The following is a 23,702-nucleotide window of genomic DNA, read 5'->3' on the forward strand; positions in this document are numbered from 1 at the left end:
CCCAGACTAGAGGCCCAGAGCGAGACCTGGGGCTGGCCAGCAAGGCCACTGCACTCAGTCGCCTCCTGGGCTGGGTCACGGCTGTAGTTTTGCTCTCTGCTGACCTCCACCTTCCCCTGGTAAGGATAAGATGCTGTTTATTTTCCATCTTAAATGATTGTGGTTCTGTAAGCTGTTAAGGACTCAACATGTTCCAGGCTCCCATGTTAATGGCATGGGGATTAAAACTCAACAAAGCATCTAGCATTTGACAATAAATGAGCCGATTGGAAGTGAGTAGTGTGGGCAGAGGGGAGTATGTGTTTCTTGCTTGTTTATTGACTCTGGTATTTTTGGCAAGTCTTTAAGCTTTGGTTTGCCTCTGTTGTGCTGGCTATAAAATGGGAGATAACAGTAGCATGGGTGTCTTTAAACACTTGGAGGTGGTGAGAGTTTGATTACTTAATGCCTCAAAAATCTCTCAGATTCCATGGCATAGACCAGATATTGGAAGGGTTTCTGCGCAAATCTTATGGGAGTTCTCTCCTGTCCTCTGAGGGCCAGACCTTAAATGGGAATTGGAAGAAGAGGAGAGGAAATGGAAACAGCAAGTGAAAAGAAAATAGAATATGGAAGCTGGAGGGAAACAGGATGCTGTCCTCGGGAAGGTCTGACTTCCATTCCCTTAGAAGTATCCGAAAGAGGATGCTTGGGTCAATGAAACCCTTCCCTTCCCTTCCCTTCCCTTCCCTTCCCTTCCCTTCCCTTCCCTTCCCTTCCCTTCCCTTCCCTTCCCTTCCCTTCCCTTCCCTTCCCTTCCCTTCCCTTCCCTTCCCTTCCCTTCCCTTCCCTTCCCTTCCCTTCCCTTCCCTTCCCTTCCCTTCCCTTCCCTTCCCTTCCTTTTCTTTTCCTTATTTTCTCCTTCCTTCCTTCCTTCCTTCCTTCCTTCCTTCCTTCCTTCCTTCCTTCCTTCCTTCCTTCCTTCCTTCCTTCCTTCCTTCCTTCCTTCCTTCCTTCCTTCCTTTCTTTCTTTCTTTCTTTCTTTCTTTCTTTCTTTCTTTCTTTCTTTCTTTCTTTCTTTCTTCCTTCTTCTCTTTTGTTCTTTCTTTCTTTTTCTCTCTTTCTCTCTTTTTTTTTTTGGTGAAGCAAGATAGTTTATTGAAATTTATTTAGAAAGATGTGAGGGAAGATAAAGGGAGAATAGGCTTCTCCAGAGTGGAAATAGAAAGGCAAAGAAATATAGAGACAAGCAAGCGAGGTCCATGTACAAGGGAGAACAGAGGCCTGAGGAGCAAGCCAAGGAGCACATGAGCTGCTAATCAGCGACGCTCCTCTCCTGAATCCTTGCTTTTTGGTAAGCCGTGTGGAGGCAGCGCTTCTTCCCAGGGTGAGCTCTTCTGTGATAGGGTCCAGAAACTTTTCTGGGTCCAGAAACCTATAGGGTCCAGAAATTGCTTTTGCAAACCCTTTTCTGTTCTCAGATGAGACCTTGTTGGCCCTTTGTGTCCCTCTCTCATTCTCCCTCCTGGCTTCTTTCATGTCATTTCTGGCCACACCTGAAGGGAGGGATATTCACCTCCCACTGGGCACTACCTAGATAGACTTTGACTGAGTCCCATGGGACAAAAGCCCGATTTGAGAACCATAGAGGAAAGAAGAAAAGAACTTTCAGCCTATGCACCATCTTTTCTACTCAGAGAGATGTTTTACTCTCTTTTAAAAAGCAATTTTTTAATTCAGGCACCATGATTTACTTATAAGTTGATTGTGTTTTCCAAACAGAATCAATTGAATTTTTATCACAGAATTTTAGGAAATCCTGTCACCTTTGACCCCTTCGGCCCCTCTACCCCCCACGGACTTTCGAAGATTTCTTTTTTTATATTTTTGGGTGATAAAAAATGTATTATTCTAATCTTAAAACTGTTAGACTTACTCTGTCTACTTCATCACTGACCAATGACCCATCCTGGTTGGCCCTTCTGCTGAGACTGGAGGATGAGAAAATAACCCTGGAGTGGTGCTTCTTCACTCTGGGAGAGGGAGGACTTTGCCTTGATCGCCTTTCAATCCCCAGTGCTTAGAAGAAAGGAAACTGCAATGATTTCATGCATAGCTGTCAAGTGCATAAATAAATCCCTCTCTTCAAAGGAGTAAAGTTTGTTTAGTTTTACCTCATTTCTCCTTTTAAAATTTCCATTTATTTATTTATTTTTATTTTACTTTTTTATTGAATCACTGTGAGATAGACTCTTACAAAGATGTTCATGATTAGATTTCAATCATACAGTATTCCAATACCCATCCCTCCACTAGTGTACATTTCCCAACACTAGTGTCCCCAAATTTCCTCCCATCATCCCCCACACCCTGACCCCCTAGCCTATCTCTATGGCAGGTGTTTTTCTTCTCTCTATGTCTGTCTGTCTGTCTCTGTCTCTGTCTCTGTCTCTCCTTTTGAGCATTGTCGTTCGCAACATTGATACTGAATGGTTCTCAAGAATATTTCTTTACCTACTTTTAACCATCAGACCTTGAACGCTCTTGATCTCATCTGATCACATTCGAAGATTTCTTACAAAAGATTCGAATCGGCCTTTGCTGTAGAATTCCACACATCCCCACAAGGGTGTTTAGAAACTTTTCTCACTATTTCCACAGTTTTACCAAGGCGCTAAATATGTTACACATTAAGGAAGCTTTGGTAAAACAATGTTGTTTCCATGACTTGTATGAAAACTGGAGTTCTCGTGTGACCAGTTTTCCTTACGACACAGCGTTTTCTCTTATCTCTCTCTGTGCCTTCACGCAGGGATGGGGATCAGGGGAGAAGGCGCCCTGTGTGTGAACGCTGGGGACTGGGACTTTTTGCTGTTCACTCAGAGAACGCCTGGGTTCCCTGTGGTACTCAGTACTTCTTTCTGACAGCTCTGAAGGAAAAGATTTGATTTTCTGGTGGAAGAAAGGACTTACTAGACTTCTTTTTAAAAAATGTAACATAGCAACTTTATTTATCCTGGCCTGTCCAGACGCCCAGGATCTGGTGCAGGAGAAGGCCTCCTGAACCCTGGGGGGTAAATGCTGGCCAGGAGCGCGGCTGTGTGCTGAGGTTGCCAGAGAAAGAAGCAATTGACCTCTGGTGTTTGTTTTGCAACAAACAAAGAAACAGGGGAACTTTTCCGAAATGTTTGCTTCAGGGTGCAATGATGAAACTGCTCTTGGCTTCTCTGAGAAAATCTGTTACATCTGAGAGCAGAGAAGAAAAAAAATCACTGGTGAAGTTTTTTTTTTTTAAAAAAATGAAGACCTTATACAAATATAGGTGAGAACATGACTTTTGCTTCTTCACTTTTGCAGGGATCGGCAGCTCACCTGCAGGAATAGCCAAGCCCTGCGCTGTCTCTCGGACACTCGGACAATTCACTTTCCTTTCCCAAAGCCAGACTGGATGAGGAGGGAGTGTGAGCAAGGCAGAAAACGGCTTGGATGGGAGAGATCTGACACCAAGCAGACTTCTCTGCCAAATAATCCTGATAGATTTCCTTCCTAGAAATGATTTCTTTAGAAGAGAATGATGAGAGCACTGAGCACTGTGAATGTATAGAGAAAAAGGAGCCAAATCACACCTAGGTTGTTACCATGTTGCACATTTCAGCCTTTTCAAAGCATCGTATTCCTGAATGTGGCTGCCTCAAAGAGCTCTGACAACAGACGAGAGGCAGGATTCGCAAGTCAATGTCTGTGTTAATATTTTCATGTCCGGTGAAGCCTGCTTAAGTATGTCAGCTGCTCAGTTTCTGGGCAAACAATAGGATTCTCCACTCAGTGATGCATTTCCTACTTGTAGACACTGTATCAGGGAGAAAATAAACAACTTTAAATCCAAACCGAGAAACTAATAATTACAGTGATGTCAAAGACTCAGGGCTTATTGCTTGGCAGCAGACCACCATGAGGACCCTTAGAATTAGGCATGGACACTTCAGCACTTCCCCAAAGCTGCATCTGGCTCTTGTCTCCAACCTGTGGACATGGGGTGTCCTGGCTTGCTCTGCAAGGCTGCCACAGCTTGGTGATGTTTCAGGGGATGCATGAACAGAACCAATCACGCCTCCCTTGGAAGTGTTTCTCAAGTTGGTATCTGCGATGAGCCCTCTCACTAAGGAAGGAAGGAAGGGTGAAATAATTAGAAATGGGGCATTTTTTTCATATGCTTCCAGGGAGTTTTGCTTTTCACTTGGGACATAGATTAATGTAGTTTTTCAACCAGCGGCACAGCACAACCCTGGCCTTTTAAGTCCTCAGTGTTCACGTAGACAATAGATAAGGACACTTCAGGAAACCTCTCAAGATACTAGACCTCATTTTAGTTTAAAAAAAAGAGAGAGAGAGAGAGAGAGAGAGAGAGAGAGAAGTAGAGAGAACATCTATCTCTGAAGTGTTGGTAGGGAAATCCCAACATAATATTTTATTACTTCCTTTCCCTCTACGAGTCCTATTTGGGTAGACTGCAATAACACACAGCAAGAATACAGTCCTACTTTATATTCGTTAGAGAATTGAGGCGCACAGAAGGCAAATAATTTCTACTTAGGGATCATGTCTTTCGGAAGGTCCAGTGGATTGAGGTCAGTTGTCATAAAGGAGAGCAGAGTCAGAACGGGCTGCTTTGCTTTTTGAAGGAAAGCTAATTGCTCAGCCGCATTGTAGCATGAGTGGTCTTACGTGGTTTTGTTTCGAGGGGTCTGCAAGTGTGACTTTATTCACGTGTTTTAAACTTAGGAATAGTGAATGCGATTTGATGTCGGAAATCTGCAAATCTTGGGTTCTGCTTCCAGCCCTATTTAACTTTATAGAATGGTCTTGTGCTAGACATTGACACATGCTGTTTGCCGGTTGCTCCAGTCTGTTATGAGTGTAGCTAATAAAGTATAATCACAATGTCCTAAAAACGTCACGTTGCTGCCCCACGGGCCTCCTGTAACTACTCTCATCTGCAGAATGGAGCTGGTAACACTGCACCCAGCCTGACTGTGCAGATGTTGGGAAGCTGGGAAAGGAACATCTGTAAAGCAGTTTTAGATTTTGGAACATGGGAACAATAAATGACCACTGCAGTCAGTTATTTATCATGCAAGAGGAGATGACGATATATTCTATATTTCAAGCCCCACTCCTCTCATCTATTTGAAAATCGTGTTGCTTGCTATTGAGGCCATAAGCTAAGGAGGGAGTGCACGCAACGCCAAGTGAAGGACGGGATTATGAATAAAAAGGATACCATCTTGGGTGAAAAAGTATGACTCTTAATGGGTGTGGAAGTGTGTCCACATGAGTTAAAAGTATCATTGTAGACTATAAAGAACAAAAGGCTACTGAGTATGATAAGGTCTAATAAGGAAAAATGGATGTCAAGAATTCAGGGACTTGACCATGGCCTGAGACAGTCCAGTGGGGGTTTTGCCTTGGTACCTTTGTAGGTCAGGCATGACTTAGCAGGGAAGGTCTTAAGAAAATGATAATTATTTCTTGAGTAAATATCACAGAATCCAACAAAGGTTAAATCCTGGAGGATCATGGAAAATATCTGTGTAGATGAATTGCCTAATATTTTGGTTAAACACTTTTTTTCTTTTGGTGTCCGTCCAAGGAGAAGCAAACAGTTACTTTCAAACGAGTGAACATTTGCGGAGAGTCCGCACTGAAAATGGTTGAATCCCTTGTTTTATCTCTCTGGAGTGTGTGTTGTCACTTGCTCAGACTTCAAATACATGCGAAAGAAAGGAATTCATCTCTAACGCATTCAACTCAGTGCTTTGTTGCACCCAAGTCACTGAGATGAAAATGCTGTTTGTCCTCAAGGAGTTTGCAGCTTTTAGGGATTTAAGACACTTCTCTACTCTGTTCATTTCCACCATTAGGTAAAAATTGTCTCTTGCTTATGCTATCCAGCCCCCCCCCCCCCACACACACACTTAGTCAGATGTCCCTGTCAAAGCTCTCTTAAGTCGGCCTCCCTCTGTCTCCTGACGCACTCAGAATTCCTCCTGTGAAGGAGGTCCCCCTGACACCTGCCACAGACAGCTGAGTCCACAGTGCTCTGTCCCTTGACTGCCAGGATCTCTGCCCCTGCCATAGCTCCTCACTGCCACATGGTGCCACTGTTGAATGCTACCATAGGCCAGAGTGGCTTTTAGGAAGGGTAAATCCCAGTTGATTACATACAGCCTTCAGAGTTAGGTCCTGGGGTCTGTTCTCGCTGAGTTTCTAGACAACAGGCCAATCCTTTGGACTATTTACAGCTCTTCTCACACATCAAGGAGCTTGACCTAGAGAGATCAGGGGCCAACGTGCTGCTGGGCTCACAGACGTGTCCTCTCTCCAATCCTGGGAACTCATTCTAGAAAGCAAACCATTTCTTTTCAATGCTGTGAGTACCAGAGGTTCTGAACAGCCCCTCCACCCATTCCCCCCTTTCCTTTATTAAATTTCTTGCCTCTAAGATGTTCCTTTAGATTGCAGAACCACAAGACAAATGCTTTCCTTCTCCATTTAAGGATGAGCCATTTTCCAAAGCATGTGAACAGAAAGAGTATAGTCCCCTTCTGGCTAAGCAGGGAAAACCAAAACATGAGTCTTTTTTTTTTTTTTTTGCAACGCACTGTCAGACACATAAGGACATAAATGAAAGTTACGTAGAATGCAACGACAGATAGAATCCAAAGAGAAAGTGATAGGGACACAGATTGGGCAACTTGACTGTCTGGAGTAATCTGGGAAGATCAGATTAGAGAGTCACATGTGTGTCAATTGTCACCGGGCCATAGGATTCTAAGTGTGCTGGGATGGGTCTTGTAAGCAGAGAGGGGAGAAGAAGCCAGTATACTAAGTAGGATATATGCAGGCAATATTTGGTGACCAATGGTGGGTGGTGGGTTAATGCTGGTTTGTGCATTGTAGCGCATGAGCTACAAAGGGGAGATCTTAGAGTTAGAGTCTAGGGGTTGAAATGAATGTCTTACTAAGAAGTGCAGAAGAGCTGGTCATCATTCTCTTTTTCTTGTTTATCGCCAGGTCTCATGACCGACTCAGAGCACACTTGTCAATCAAGGAATAAACAAAGGAAGAGCGGGTAAAAATAAAAGTTGAAATTAGCTGGTCTTGTTGAACTAAATCCTACCTGTTTATTAAAAACAGGAACAAAATTCCCAAAGAAAATAGTTCAACTGATTTGGGTAAGGTGAAATAGAATGTTTGGGGAATATCAATAAGCCACTGAATTAATAAGTCTGCCTTTCTCCATTTTAAAGTTGTGTAAACAGTCAATACTTTGCTGTTATGTCCTTGAAATGAATTCTTTAGTTTTCAGAAAGAGACACTGGGAAGAAAATGACACATACATTTCTTCCTCAAACCATGTTGTTGAAGTTTCTCCAGGGACCAAAGCGGATGATTTGTAAATTCCTTTACTCTTAAAATAAAAGACATTTTCATAAAAGAAAAGGTGATGGGCACACCGACAACTACCCAGGAGGGAAAATAGTCACAGGTAAAATGCCATTTATTCTCTTCTTCATGGTGTGCAACCGTCTTACCTTCAAAGGCATCCTGAGAGGAAGGTGGCATCCATAAGCAAAAATAAAAGTTTCTTTGCAATATCCTTTTTTCAGGGTTGTATGAGTCGAGATTTTCACAGAGAGTGGGACCATCTGAACTTAGTTCTGCAAACTGTTCTTCAGGGCACTTTCCCTCCTCAGCTTCTCCTTTCACCCCATCATATTCCCATAGAAGGAACTTGGACACTGGTTCCCAACTTCTTTCACAAAGACAAAGCTTAGGCTGGGCAGTGGAAGACCCAGACCAGCACTGTTCCGTGAGCGGGAGGGAGAGGCACACTAGGAGACTGGGTCTCTTTGGCTTTATATTTCCCTCTTTATTTATAAGGGAAAGCAGGAGTGCAAACTGCTCTCTCCACCCCCCAGATCCCCAATTGCCTTAAGTGACGCTGTCTAGTTTTCCCAGATGTGGAAATTGCACATCCCAGTGCAATAGAAATGTTGCAGGGGGAAACTACCTTTGTGATCATGGCAGCTCCCATGCCAGGTAATTGTATGCCCAAATCTTATACAGCTTGCCGGGATACATTCTCTCCTTGCTCCCTAGCTGTGCTGCCAGATGGTTGCCTTATTGGACTGAAAAATTCCTTGAGGGTGGAGAGTGTATCTTAACCATCATTTGATCCTTTCATGGCACCCTCCACATAATAAGTGTTCAATAAATGTTAATTAAATAAGTACTCTAAATCCTGGAGTCTAAATGGCTCTAAATTAGATTTTCAAAGCTTCCTGTGCCTTCACACATTTTCATAAAAAAAAGGAGCAAGAAATACCTTCGATTTCTTAATCTGGCAATTAAGAAAAAGCGTATTAGTTCATTTTGTCCCTGGGGATATTCAGAAACAAATATTGAGGCCTACAAGGAGACTGAGGGTTACTCAGGATAAACAGCAATAATGAATGGATCTAGAATACAATTCAGGCTCTTGTTTACATACGACCGTTCCTTCTGGCTCATGGGTTTAAAATGACCTTTCCTAGCAAGATCTGGAAATGAATAGTCTTCTTTTTCTCAACTAGTTCCTGTATTTCCTGAAGTCAGTCACCATGTGTCCTTTGACAAATGACTTGCAGGAGTGTTGACCTTCCCTTGAAGAACACTTTCTCCTGTATTTTTTCACTTTCATCCATTCAACTACTTTTATGTCTTGACTAAGTTGGATGTAAATCAGACCCATCCCCTTAAAAACTGTGAAGTAGACAAGTTGTGTTTTTTTTGCCGGGGGGGGGGGGGACAGGGTATATTTCCTTCTCTTTCTTTCATTCTTTCTTTTTTCTTTCTTCCTTTTTCTTTCTTATTTTATTTTTTAAGTGATTGGAAGACATAAAGAAGGGACGTGGTGAGGAAGGAGCTTATGCCAGTGGATGAAAGATTCTGTGTCTGGGAAGCAGGACACCCAGTGATTGGGTCTTGATTAGGCACCCCAAGTTTGTCACATAGACTCTAATTTAACTTGTGTAAAACATGGTGCTTTACAATTGCCCTGGACCTCTATCTACTGTGGAAACCTATAAACCAGGTGCCAGTAAGGATGATACAATTGCAGCATTCATTTAATTTTTTAAAAGAATTTATCAGGCACATTAAAGAGCATTTGGAAAAAAGCAGGAAGAAGAAAACATCCATGCAAACCCCATCAAGCACAACACCACTCTGGAAACGCTTTGTGCTTTCTCTTTTTCTCTAGGCATAGCTGTTGAAGGATTGTATACAAGGTTGTTATCCTACTGTGTAAATAATTTAGTTAATTGGTATTAGATGCCAGCATCTGGAGATGAGTCCCAAATAAAATAAACCCCTTGCCCTCCCTCTGCCCAGTACATACATCTGCTTGCTTCTTGGAGCAAATTCACAGGAGCAAAGTTATGGGGTCAAAGGGCATGCTGTAAAGATGAGGCAGATTTTAACTAGGGTGCTGTTGCAGGAAGGAAAATTTCCTTTTGACTCACATATCCATCATTATCAGCCAATTCACTGAGGTGTGGCCTTGGGCAGCCACTCTGCTGGGAAAGCCTGGAATCCTGACTTTGAGAAGCAATTGGGAGCAGGGTTGATGCAGCCCGAGGCTGGTTCAGCTGGATTCAAGTCCATTCACCCCAGAATCTACAATCTATGTTTGTCTTGATGAGAGCCACACAGGGGCGCAGAGCAAATGAGAGTCAAGGGCAACCTTGATTGTCAGGACTTGGAGATTTTAGGTATTTTCTCCATAAAGAAGCTGAAGGAAACTCCTTTTGTTAATTTGTTTCAGACAGAGACAAATTTCCTGAGGGTCTGATTCATTCAATTACTACAGCATCATCAAGAAAACTTCTTTGTTTTTATCCCTGTACTCCTAGCGTTTACAACCTGGGAGGTGGGGCACAAGCCATTCTGAAACAATCACAAACCAAACAAATACTTCTCTAAGCTTTTATTACACTTTGTCATCGGGATGGAACAAAAGTACAGAGGTACCTGAAGACATAATAAGGGAACTCCATTTACACTGAGGTAAAGTAGGGTGGTTGAAAGAAAGATGCCCTTGGGCTGGAGCTAAAGAATGAGGAGGAATTAAATATGTAAAGTTAGTGTGGAGAGGAGGGCAGGAGGTGTTCCTGGAAGATCAAGTAGCAGCTGTGCAGGTCAAATCACAATGAAGCAGATTGGTACCATTGACAGTCACCCGGATGTGGTTGACTTCTTCCATGGTTATATCCCAGGAAAGGAGCGTGTTCTGTACCTTATCTCAGATCTTCTAGCACTGAAAATTCCCAGTATCAGGCACTATTTCAGTCTCTAATTGTTTACCTTGAAATTACCTTTCGCCTATAACTAGAAGTACTTCTAAGTGCCAAAGATGATTTGACCAGCATCGTTCTGCTATCCACACATCTCTAATTGTATTCAACCTCATCTGAAGATGGCAATACAGTTGCCAGGCACACTTTAGTCTAAATTAACTTATTTCACTTCTTTACTGAAGCCACACCTAGCAGTGCTTGGGAGGCAGGGGTGGGGTTGGGGGTGCGGAAGTGGGGGTGCATCCAGTAAGAAGATTGAACCTGAAAATTTCAATTTTTAAGTCTAAATTCTTCTTAGAGCTCTTGTTTGTCTCTAGCTAGTGAAGTTGCACTGAGATTTAGAATGGGAAGGAAGTACTGTAGAAGTTTTAAAATACCCAGAGAAAGGGTGAGATTAGGATCTGGTTGGTCTAGCCCATGACTTAATTTGTTATGAAGTTGGTTACCAGATGCCCATAGCCACTGGGCCTTAGTTCTTGTCTATGAAGTGGGAACAGCAATAGTTCTTGTTCAGTAACGAAATAGAAAACGTGGTGGCTGAGGTCTTATTGGATAATGTCACATGACATCAACAAACTTTTTTTTTTCTGTTTTAAGATCCAGGGAAAGCCTTTTCTTAAAATTGTCTTGGTATCCATTTGTGAGAGGCAAGTCACAGGTGGAAGAATGACAACGAGGGTCTTCTCAAATATTCAAGGACCTTTGGACCTATCTTCATTTCAAGGAGTAAAGTACTAGGGCCTATATTTTAATAGAACCCATAAGACATTTTTATTCAGATTGGAGTGATAACACAGTGGGTAGGACATTTGCCTTGCATGCATCTGACCTGGGTTCGATTCCTCCATCCCTCTCGGAAAGTCCGGCAAGTTACTGAGAGTATCCCACCCACATGGCAGAGCCTGGCAAGCTATCTGTGGCATATTCAATATGCCAAAAATAGTAACAACAAGTCTCACAATGGACATATTACTGGTGCCTGCTCGAGCAAATTGATGAGCAATGGGACGACAGTGGTACAGTGCTATATGTGTAGTGTGTGATAATAAATCAAGAAAAAAATAATAGTCAATGTCTAGTTAGAATGCAATGTGACCAGTCTGTCCTACGTCCTTTATTTGAACCATAATTTTATGTTCCTAACAAAATTTTACTTAGTTTTTATTGATATAATTTTATTTATTTTTTTAAGCACATCAAAAGACCGCATGGCCGCCCACCAACGAGATGGTCAGACTTCTTTGTCAAAACCCTGAATGAACGATTTGAGGCTCTTCCTGTTTCTGGAGCGAGTAGATATCATTGGGCTACACTAGCACGTGACAGGGACAAATGGAGATGTTACTGGCACCCGCTCGAGCAAATTGAGGATCAACGGGATGACCCGTGATTTGAAGCACTGTGATTTACAACACTGCTGATGTTGATGATAGGGTTTTGTGCATATTAGGTTCTAGTACCACGCCCTCCACCTGTGCCTGCTTCCCACCATCATTGTCTCAGATGCCTCCCCCCACCTCCCCCATCCCATCTCCCAACTCTTGGCAAGCTCAGTTCTATAAACCAGTTCTCAGGTCCCATTGTTTCTGACTCTTTGTTATTCCCTTACTATGTTTCTTTATATCCCACACAGGAGAAAGATCATTCTGTACCTACCCTTCTACTTTCAGCTGACTTTCGTTCAGTGACACCCGCTCATTTGCATGATTATGTTTTGAAACCTTCACAATAACTCAGATGGCAGGTATTATTATTCAACTTTGCATACAAACAGGTTAAGGTTACAAAGCTTAAGTACTTGTCTGAGAAAACAAAGCTACCATGTGTTGAAGTTGAAATTTGAATCCAGTCTCAGAAGGGGTGAGGGCAACATATCACTCCTGCCGCATTTACAGTAGCTGGGCCTGGAGTTCACTGGACCTGGGATCTCCTTGGAAACTCTGAGAACTATAATGAGGCCAGACCTCGGGAAGCTCTGAGCCCCCAGGTTAAGAAGATGACTTTGATTTCCCCACCTGCCTTTGGTGCAAGATGACATGTGCTTTTTGCCTTGTGCAGGGGAAATCAATTAGTTTTATTTATTTATTTATTTATTTATTTATTTTAGAAGAGGGAATGAAAAGGGAAGGTCTTGGAGAGGGAAGAAGGGGAAAGAAGAGAATGTACATTTGCAGCCAGAGATACTCAGGATATACTAAGCTAGACTGGCTCATGACTGCATCCTAGGGGAGGCTGTGCCCTGGAGTAAGGCGTGATGAAGCTGGGGAAAAGTATGAGCCAGGATGTATATTCAGTGTTTCACTCTGTATTTTGGATTTATTTTTGATGCCGGTGGAGGTTCCCGGTTGACTTATGTCCACTGCGGAAAAGAGAGGCGAAGCCTAAAGAAGGAAATCTACCGCCTTCCCTCTCCCCACCTCTGTCACCCTCGGAAAGCCTGGGAGATTTAGGACTGAGATAGTCTGCTCTGACCCTTGCTCGCTCACATCTGGCCAGGCCCATGAGGCAGCCGTCAAGCTGCACCCAATGTCCACTTGCTCTGCGTGGTGTGGAAGTTGATTTCTTGGGGAGCTGTGGTAGGCTGGAGGAGGAATTACTCTTTGCAGGAAAGTCAGTCAGTCCTAGCCCTGCCCCAGGCTTCTCGGGTCCTTTGGTTTGCCTCTTTGAAAAGACTTTCAGAAGATGAGAGTGAAGAAAAAACAGATATTTAGGGGATTATGAGGAAGGAGAGAGAGAGAGACAGACAGACAGACAGACAGACAGAGACAGAGACAGAGAGACAGACAGACAGAGACAGAGAGAGACAGACAGACAGAGAGAGACAGACAGACAGACAGAGACAGAGAGAGAGACAGGCAGAGAGAGACAGAGAGACAGAGACAGACAGACAGACAGACAGATGGAAATGTGGGCAGCATGATGTGTGTGGTGGTTGGTCTCATGGGCAACACCCGGAGGCAACACATGGGCATGGCAGTTGACACCTGGGCATAGAGAGTATGAAGACACTTTGAGTTGGGTCTAGACATACTTCTCAAAAAAAAAAAAAAGGAGATAAACCATAAGAGAAGTTGCTTTGCGATGAATTCTGTAATGAACTGGATATAATTCGGAGCCACCAGTTTTACAGTTACTAAATATACCTAACTACTCAGTGTAAATTGTAGACCGTGAATTATCCACTTATCCACATTATCTCTAGCTTGTTTCTGTGGGAAAACTGTGAGAACTGGGTGTATAACTACTTAGAATCCTCATGGATAATCATTTGGTTCATTTCTATGGCTACCTTCTGGTTTCCCACTTTCATTAATAAAAAGAGAGATGAGTCAATGAAAGTTTAACATCTGTGCAATTTATTTATTTGTAGGCTGGATATTTTGGCATTATGCTTTCACGTGAATTCAACCCTCCTTCCCCAGGAGTTAGCTTATTTGTTCAAAGCAAACCCTCAGAAGCATAATAAAAGACTGTGTTCCAGGTTTACAGACTCTAGGTCCTAAGGACTTCAGGGAGCGTGTGATTACCACCCGGAGACGCTTCCTAAGAGTTCCCCAAGTGTTCTCTAGGAAGAAATGCCTCATCATTTAGGGAGATGCCCCATTACACCCTTTGCCCTTTGCCCCTTGCATTGGTTTTTCTTTTCTTTCTTTTTTTTGAAAAGAAGCTAAGTGAAGGTTTTTACATTCCTCCCCAGTGTTTCATACCTGCACGTTAGTGGGCAAGAAAGTGAGGGAGGCGGAGGGAAGCTTAAGTGGAACCAAATGTGAAGGTGACCATTTGCTGGTACTGTGAAATGAAATTCCAGGAGGCAGACAGACAGACCCGCCCAGGGACAGCAGAGTTGCTGAGAACAAGCATTAGCTTTGTCGTTTGGATAAAGTATTGTCAGGATTTGCTTTTCTACTGCTCCCCCCAAGCCCCCCTCACCACTCCTTTGTCAGAATTGTGCTGGAACTTGTATTCCCCATTAAGCTCTTCCTTTCTAAACACTGACTGGGTGCAGTGCAGTCCAGTGCTCCAAGCACTGCAGGAGAGCCTGGCCCTCTCCAACTGACGCTTTAGTGTAGTTTGAGCTTTATTTTCTCCTTTTGACTAGTGTTGTGTGGTCTCGAGACAGAGTGAATAGTTCAGCCAATACATTCCCGAGACCCTTCAGCACAGAGGTGAGGGCTCCATCACTCACATATGTCTCCAACCCTTGACCTGCGCAGCCCTTTGCCACACTGTAGCAGAGACTCTTCATATTAATACCAATTTATCATTATTCCATTTAAATGCCTTTTTTTTTGGTTCAAGAGAAAGAGACAGAAAACATCTGCATATCGAGTAATATTAGCTACAGTTGGTGTCTCAAGTGAGAATCAATCTGACAGCCCCATTTATTATATCTGGGTAGGCTTTATTATGGAGACTCTTGCATTGAACTTTTCCTCTGCAAGATATGAAAGAGTCTCTGATGTATTCGTATCTGGCGTTAGAAACAACGTTTTGAAATATTGGAGTGATCGCAGCTATAGATAACATTTCAGTTATAATAAGAGAGGCCAAATGTTAGCCAGATTTAAAACAATAACAACAATAAAGATGCATAGAAGTGTTATTAGTTATTAAGCCATATGGTTCACGTTACGGCTCTGCTCTTTTGTTGCCTGCCTTTGTTGTCAGCGTTCATGTGATTGTTGTGATTTGTCATGTCTAGCGCAACACCCTTTCCAATACATTAGCCTAATAACTCTGATTCCTTTAAGTGTAATATCATGATCTGTTTCTCTTTGGTGGGGCTGGCCATTGATGTTAAAAATGTGCCATTGTTAAACCAAAATTACTATTACCGCCACTACTACTCCCTTCCTACGCCCCCTGCTCCCCACCCCACACACCCCTTTCTAACTACTGAAAAAAATAGAAGCTTTGAGGTACAAAGGGGCGGTTATGACAAATGGTTTAAAGATTGGCTGCAGGTAAATTTTGTTCATATAATTTCATGAGGGCTCAAATGTCTACAGATAAGAGGTGCTCGGCGAGTGTATGGAATACATGTGTGTCTTACAACGGTTTAATGACCATTGTTTCTACAGCTCTAACTTGAGAAACAATAGCACAAACCTGTTTTCAGCGAAGAGGACTCTTCAGGTGCTTTTGCTTACCCTAAATCCTAGGACACAAGTTCTCAGCCAAAGCCTGAGATCTAAGTAAGGGTCACACTGGGGGTCTTCTCTTTCCCTTCTCTGTTCACTCATGTTATTTCTTAGTGAGTTCCAATACTCAGCTTCAGTAAGCAGAATAGAAACAGTCTACAATTTAGTAGACTGATGGTCAGCATGTACTGACTGTCAGCATGTAAAACATGTGGACGTCCAATACTTTTATTCTATTATGAAATGACTCCAACATTTCCTACAGGAGATTTTTTAAAAAGCAAGCCATTTACATCCTATAAAATTGATATTTAAAGTATTCTAGAGATGCAAACCCCATATTTCTATGTCAATTAAAGTAAAAATGTGTAGAGAACATTTATGAGCATTCCAAGCTCCACAGGCCTTTGTTACTTGCAAACTAAGAAGATTTTTTTCCTGCCTTTTTATGAGTCTGCCAGATTTCTCTTGCATTTTAATCACCTTCACCTGGCTCCATCTGAGCTAACTGTTCTTGATCACCAGTTCTTATATTCTTTTATTTATGCTCCTTCTCTGTGCGTAACACTTTCCCACAATGTAAGATATTTCTTGAATTTTCTAGTTTGAACATTTTTCACTCCATTAATTCTCTCCATTTTATATTTCACTTCATTTCAATTCTTTTATTTTTCAGTTAGAGCACATCACCCACAACACACATATGCATCAGAATATTTCACAATCTAGATTACCTATCTAACATGTGTCAATGATAACCATGAAGCAAAATTTTAAAATGTGTGTGAAATATAAAACTAAGTACTATAAGGGTGTAAAGGTACAGAGATACCCATTTAATGAGAGAAGCCTTCTTGTACAAAATATGGTAATTTATTCTTAGTATGAAAATAGAACATATTTAGAGGGATGTTGTAGAGATGACTAAAGAGAAAGCATTACGCCCTTGTTCACCCACAGCGATACCCAACTAATGACAATCTATAGAGCAGAATATTCTGTGAGAATTTTGGAAATGAATTGAGAGCCTCAACGAGTAGACCAAAATAAAACCAAGAAGGGATGCCTGCATAAGGAGTAGCACTGTAGCACTGTCGTCCCGTTGTTCATCAATTTGCTTGAGTAGGCACCAGTAACGTCTAGATATGCATAAGGGGTAAGGGAGTTTATTCTGTTTTATGCATTTACCTGTGCTCCTTTCTTTATCAGACCTGGTGTGATGTAACCTCACATATTAGATATTATAGCTTGTGATGAAAAACAAAAGAGGGGACTGAGCACATAGCATTTTTGTGAATCTTGAGCTATCTAAAGGAGTGGTACAGGTCTCTTCTGAAGTTTTGTAGTGATAGACATGTAATTTGGTTAGAAGTTGCATAAAACAGATCAATTACACCAGCACATTAGACCTGAACAATTACAGCCAGATACCCGGGCAAGTGAGAGACGTGTAAGGATAAGTAGGGACAGCATTGTTGGAAACTTGGATGGACTAGAGCAAATGCGCATGTACAGAGGAAAACTTCATTAGAAAAGGGAGCATGACATCCTCTGCTAGAGTAGCTTATGAAAATCTTTCTATGCATGAAGCAGTTAAAAATGAGTGATAGTGCAGTGGGTAGGATGTTTGCCTTGTGTACAAGTGATCTGAGTTTGATCTCCAGCATCTCATATGATTCCTTGATCTCACCAGAAGTGACCCTTGAGCGCAGAGCCAGGAGTAAGCCCTGAGCATGGCCCGGTCACTTGGGAGCCAATAATAGTTCTAAAGAGATCATAATACTTCAAATTCCCATCCCAATTAAAAAATTATAAGATGTTGAAACAGATAAGAAAGCATGACCAAAAATAACCAAAATAAAACTTCAGGATGAACCAAGAGCCGCGGCACGAGAAGCAGAGCCTCCGCGCCTACTGACTGTGATCCTGAGGTCTCCTAACCCATTTTGGCACCAGAGCAGATTCTTGCAGCCATGCATTTTGACTGTGAACTGAACTACAACCTCGTGCAGCCTGGGGAGGGATTTTTTTTCCCCTCTCCACCCCATTTTTCTAAGCGAAAATGGCGGCAGCGGCAGCAGCCACGCGGTGAGAGCCACCCTCTAAGACCCCTCCACCAGGAGGTAGGACTCTCTTTAGTGACGTAGCCTGTAGGTGATCCTGGGAGGGGAGGTGTTCCCGGCGCGCCTTCCGCCCAGAGATGAACCAAGAGCCGCGGCACGAGAAGCAGAGCCTCCGCGCCTACTGACTGTGATCCTGAGGTCTCCTAACCCATTTTGGCACCAGAGCAGATTCTTGCAGCCATCCATTTTGACTGTGAACTGAGCTAAAATATTAGAAACCCAAAACCGCGCGGCTCAAAGTCTTCACTTTTACCAAGGAAGAGAAATTATTAGATGATGCTTATTCAGCAGGCCTGATTGTTGGGGGAAATTTCCAATCAACAATAGTGAGTTCTAAAAGCAACCGCTGTTGGAGAGGATGTGGGGAGAAAGGGACCCTTCTTCACTGCTGGTGGGAATGCCGACTGGTTCAGCCCTTCTGGAAAACAATTTGGACGACTCTCAAAAAATTAGATATTGAATTCCCATTTGACCCAGCAATACCACTGCTGGGAATATATCCCAGAGAGGCAAAAAAGTACAATCGAAACAACATCTGCACATGTATGTTCATCGCAGCACTGTTTACAATAGCCAGAATCTGGAAAAAACCCGAATGCCCCAGAACGGATGACTGGTTGAGGAAACTTTGGTACATCTATACAATGGAATACTATGCAGCTGTTAGAAAAAAGGAGGTCAAGAATTTTGTAGTCAAGTGGATGGGCATGAAAAGTTTCATGCTGAGTGAAATGAGTCAGAAAGAGAGAGACAGACATAGAAAGATTGCACTCATCTATGGTATATAGAATAACAGAGTGGGAGACTAACACCCAAGAACTGTAGAAATAAGTACCAGGAGGTTGACTCCATGGCTTCGAGGCTGGCCTCACGTTCCGGGGAAAAGTCAACTCAGAGAAGCGATCACCAACTACATTGTAGTCGAAGGCCATGTGGGGGAAGGGAGTTGCGGGCTGAATGAGGGCTAGAGACTGAGCACAGCGGCCACTCAACACCTTTATTGCAAACCACAACAGCTAATTAGAGAGAGAAAACAGAAGGGAATGCCTTGCCACAGTGGCAGGGTGGGGTGGGGGGGAGATGGGATTGGGGAGGGTGGGAGGGACACTGGGTTTACGGGTGGTGGAGAATGGGCACTGTTGAAGGGATGGGTTCCCGAACTTTGTATGAGGGAAGTATAAGCACAAAAGTGTATAAATCTGTAACTGTACCCTCACGGTATTCTCTAATTAAAAATAAATAAATTTAAAAAAAAAAACAATAGTGAGTTCTGTATGGAAATATGAAATGTACTCAATATATAGAGAGAATAATGGGAATATCATTAGGTACTTAGATGGGGGGTGGGGTGGGAGGGGGGTGTATTGGGGTTCTTGGTGGTGGAACGGGTGCACTGATGAAGGGATGGTGGTTTAATCAGTATTTGACTGTGACTTAAACCTGAAAGCTTTGTATTTTTTTTCTTGTTTTCACGGTGGTTCAATAAAATATTTCTTTAAAAATAAATAAATAAATAAAACTTCAAAAATGGATCCCAAAGAAATTACAAATATATGGCTCCCTGATCAAGAGCTCTATTTGTTTTTGGTTTTGCACCACACCTGGCAGTGCTCAGGGTCGGCTTAATGCTTAGAAGTCAGTCCTGGTGATACTTGGGGAGCCATGTGGTACTTGAGCCTTCTGTGTGCACAGCACATAGTCAGCTTTTTGAGCTATCTCTCTGACCTCTGACTGAAAATTCTAGAGAACTGTCATAACTATGTTTAATATGCTAAACAGTGAATAGAGATGCCTAATCAAAAACCAGGCATCTGATGCTAGAACAAATGAGAATACCAGTAAATATATAGAAACCATATAAAAGAACCAAACAAAGCCTGGAGCTAGGAAATATAGTTACTGAATAAAAAGTTCACTAGAGAATAAAAAGTTCACTCTTATGACTTGCAAAGACATAAGAAAGAACTGACGATTTCAGGACAAGTCATTTGAAATTACTGAGGCAAAGATGCAAAAGAGAAAAAAGAATAGACAAAGTGATGAGAATATAAGAATCCTAGGTCATGCTATGAGCATTCAAGTTGTGCTTTATGGAATTCTAGAAGGAGAAAACAGAGAGAAAGAAACAGAGAATTTATGTGAGAAAATGATAGCCCAGAATTCCTAAATTGGAAATACCTATATATATGTGTGTGTATATATATACGTATATATATGTAAATATATATATATACACACAGAAAGTTTAATGTTTCCAACCAAGATAAGTCCAGAGGTCCATGCCAAATGTACACATTAAATTATACATAATTCTACATGAAAACATTTAGATAAAAATGAATATTAATCTTCCTCAAACTACTTCCTCAAACTACTTCAAAGAATCAAAGAGGAGGAATTCAAGCTTATTTTATGAGGCTGGCACTATTTTCATATCAAACCTCCCCAAAAAGATACTACAAGAAAACTACAGATCAACATACTTCATGAATATTGATAAAAACTATTCAACAAAATACCGTCAAACTGACCTTAATAATACATTAAAAGTATTATAGATTATGATCAACTGTGTTACACTCCTAGAATTCAAGGGAAATTCAATATGTTAAAAAAAATCAATGTAACAAATCACAAGAAGAAAAGTAAAGGATAGAAAGCGCATAAGAAATTAAATTGATGAAGCAAAACATTTTATGAGATTTAGTACCCTTTTACAATAAGCACACTCAACAAATAATGATAAAAGAAAACTGCTTCACTAGAATAAAGTTCACATATGGAAAACCATAGTTAACATTATACAAGGTTATGAAAGCTTTTAATTTGAGACCAGGAAAAAATACAAAGATGTCTGCTTTTATTGGATATATTTGCAGGCATAAAGAAATTGGGGAAAGTAAAAGAAACAATAAGCACATAATTGAAAATAAATAAAATTATCTGCAAATAACATGATCTCTTTTTTAAATGTAGTAACCTTAAAAGTTCCACACAAGTATTAAAACTTACACTCAAAAAAGACATGGAATATAAAATCAATGTAAAAATCTCAGTTTTATTTCTATGCATTAACAATGAAAAATTTGAAAAAGGAAGGAATCTCATGCACAATAGCACAAAAAAGATCAAAGTACATTAAAAAATGTAATCAAGAATGTGAAAAGGGCACATAGAGAATGTGAAAAAGGGCAGACAGCAGGCAAGGCACTTTCCTTACAGATAGCGAAGCTTCATTCAATCCCCAGAATCCCATGTGGTTCTATGAGCCCCGCCAAGAACTAGGATTAAGCACTGAGCATTGGTGGATATGCTCTCCCCAACAATATAAATATAAATAAATAAAATGGTACCAATTTGTTATTATTGGACTCAGATTAAAATAAGGCAAACCCAAGTAAACTGAAAAGGGAAAAAAGAAAAGGAAAGATTATAAACTATAAAATGATTATTGAATATATTGTAAATTGAAAGCCATTCCATATCTTGGATCTGAGATATATGGTTTCATTGGTTAATATTTTGCAACAATCTACGAGATTGTTTTTTTTTTTTTGTTGCTTTGGGTGAAACCCGGCAGTGCTCAGGTGCCCCCTATGGCAGTGCTTGCGGGACTATGTATGGTGCTTAGTGAACTAGTGTCACTTTTGCAGCTGCATGGAACCTTAATTTTCATGTTATCTCTCTGGCCTGAATCAAAGATTAAATGCAATTCCTGTCTAAAACTTGGTGACATTATTTTTTTTTTGAGAATCAAAGAAAAATTATCCTAAAGTTCACATGCAATCTCTTTAGTAAAAAAATCTTTTTATTAAAAACACCATGATTTAAAAAATTGTTCATTACACAGTTGATTCAGACATTTAGTGTTTCAACACCTCCAGTATGACCTTCCTTTCATCAATATTCCCTCCCATCCCCAAGCTGTCCCCTTAGGCACCTAATAAATTTATTTTATATTACTTGTTACAGCAAAACTTTAAGAAATGGTAAAATAAATCAGTAGGAGCCAATTTGTGATTTCTATATGATTTTAACTGATGTAAATAAGGAAAATAAAACTCTTTATAGAATATAATAAAATTCTTTTCCCATTTGCAAGTAAGTTTTCACCTCTGGAATCTAAAGTATATTGCATCAAAATTTATTTTATATGCATTTTGTTTGTTTTTCTTTTTTTTTAGTTTTTTGGGTCACACCCAGGGATGCTCAGGGGTTACTCATGGCTCTGCACTCAGGAATCACTCCTGGCAGTGCTGGGGGACCATATGGGATCCGGGGATCGAACCTGGGTTGGCCGTGTGCAAGCCCTACCCGCTATACTATTGCTCTGGCCCCTTATTTTATATTTGGATCTCATTATTATAACAACAATGCCTTACCTGTCAATAATAAATCTTTTAAAGAAACTTTGTGCTAATATATTTTGGAGTTTACGTAAAATAGGTAAGGCCTACTTATGTAAAATTTCCCCCCTACGCTTTATATACACACTGTGGTTTGCAAAGTGGTTCATGATTATTTGCTACAGGCATTTAATGTTCCAACCCCAATCCCACCACCATTGTCTCCAATTTTCCTAGCCACCCCTCAAGCCTGCCCCCATAGCAGGCCCGCAATAATTTATTTTACATTGCTTGTTATCAACAAATTGCTAACAGAATGATCAAAACATATTTCCTTAGAAGAAAATTAGTGTGAATTGTTGTATCATGGAGATATTAAGTCATTATATGAGGGGTTACTAAGATGTTGTTACAGATTAAACTTTCCATGTCACTGTTTGTTTAGTTGAGATTGGTTGCCTCCTGTGTTATATCCCATCCAATCTGATGTGCTATTACTGGATTATTAGTGTCGTAGAGTTTGGAGATGAAGTCCCGGAAGTCCAGCATTTTAACTAGGTGGTACAGCTGGAGTTAAACTTTTAACTGCGTAGTGGCTTTGGGGTGTAGACGTCACTGCTGGGGCTTCTAGAAGTACAGGGAGGTGGGGAGAGATAGCCCATTCTGAATTTGAGAAAACCTGGAGATTTCGGTCAGAAAGACCTGCATGCCTAAATTTTCAGCAGGTAAATTTCTGGATGAGGTTCTGTCCCAAGAAAATGGAGTCTGGCTGGAAGCATGGCAGCAATTTTGCTGTGTGGGAATGAGTGGTTGCCAGGGCTCTGTTTGGGCAGGTCCTTGGGCTGGCCCGCCCCCATCCAAGTGCTCTGGATGTTTCAGCCAAAACATGTAATCTCAAGGGACCTCAATAGAAACATAATTTTGAAAAAGAACAAAATTGGAAAAATCATACTTCCTGATTTGAAAACATATTGCAAAGTGACAATAATTAAAACAGTGTAATACTAGTACATAGGCCAATGGAATAGAGCATGGTTCAGAAATAAGCCCTTTTGATGTTTTAACAGGACCAAAACCACCCACTGAGAAAAACAAAGTATATTTTCAACAAAGTGTTGAGAAAAAAGGATAGCGACTGGGAGAAACAACAGCATTTGACTCTTGTCTTAATTTATACACAAAATAATTAATTAAAAATGAATTCTAGGCTTAACTATAAGACAAACTATAAAAATCCTAGACAGAAACATATGGAGGAAGCTTTATAACCCCAGAATTGACTTCAGCGACTCTAATCACCATTTTACACCAGAGCATAGCAAGAAAAAAACCAGACAAATGGGACTAGATCACTCCCTTCGTTGCCATGGTGATTCAGGTTGCCAGGCCAACTGGACTCAGAATCTGGAAATACCTATTTATCACATGCTCCAAGTTGCTCACAACTCTGGATCTCAGTTTTCTGATTTTACTTATTTGCAAAATGAGAATACTTTTGTGTCCTTCAGCTCATGACTTTCATGATCCTAAGCAAAGAACTAGAGAAAGGGGTGTTAGATGTTTGAAAGAACATTCAAGGACAAGAAATCTATTCCCAGTGGCATAGGTTGAGAGTAGTGGCAAGAGGAAGGCAGTAGTGCCCCCTTTGCCTCCGTAACAATCCAACAAAACATACCAGTATCACAAGGAAGAGAAACTAGTTTGTAGCTTTTA

Source organism: Sorex araneus, chromosome 7 (assembly GCF_027595985.1).
Source record: "Sorex araneus isolate mSorAra2 chromosome 7, mSorAra2.pri, whole genome shotgun sequence".
Taxonomy (NCBI): domain Eukaryota; kingdom Metazoa; phylum Chordata; class Mammalia; order Eulipotyphla; family Soricidae; genus Sorex; species Sorex araneus.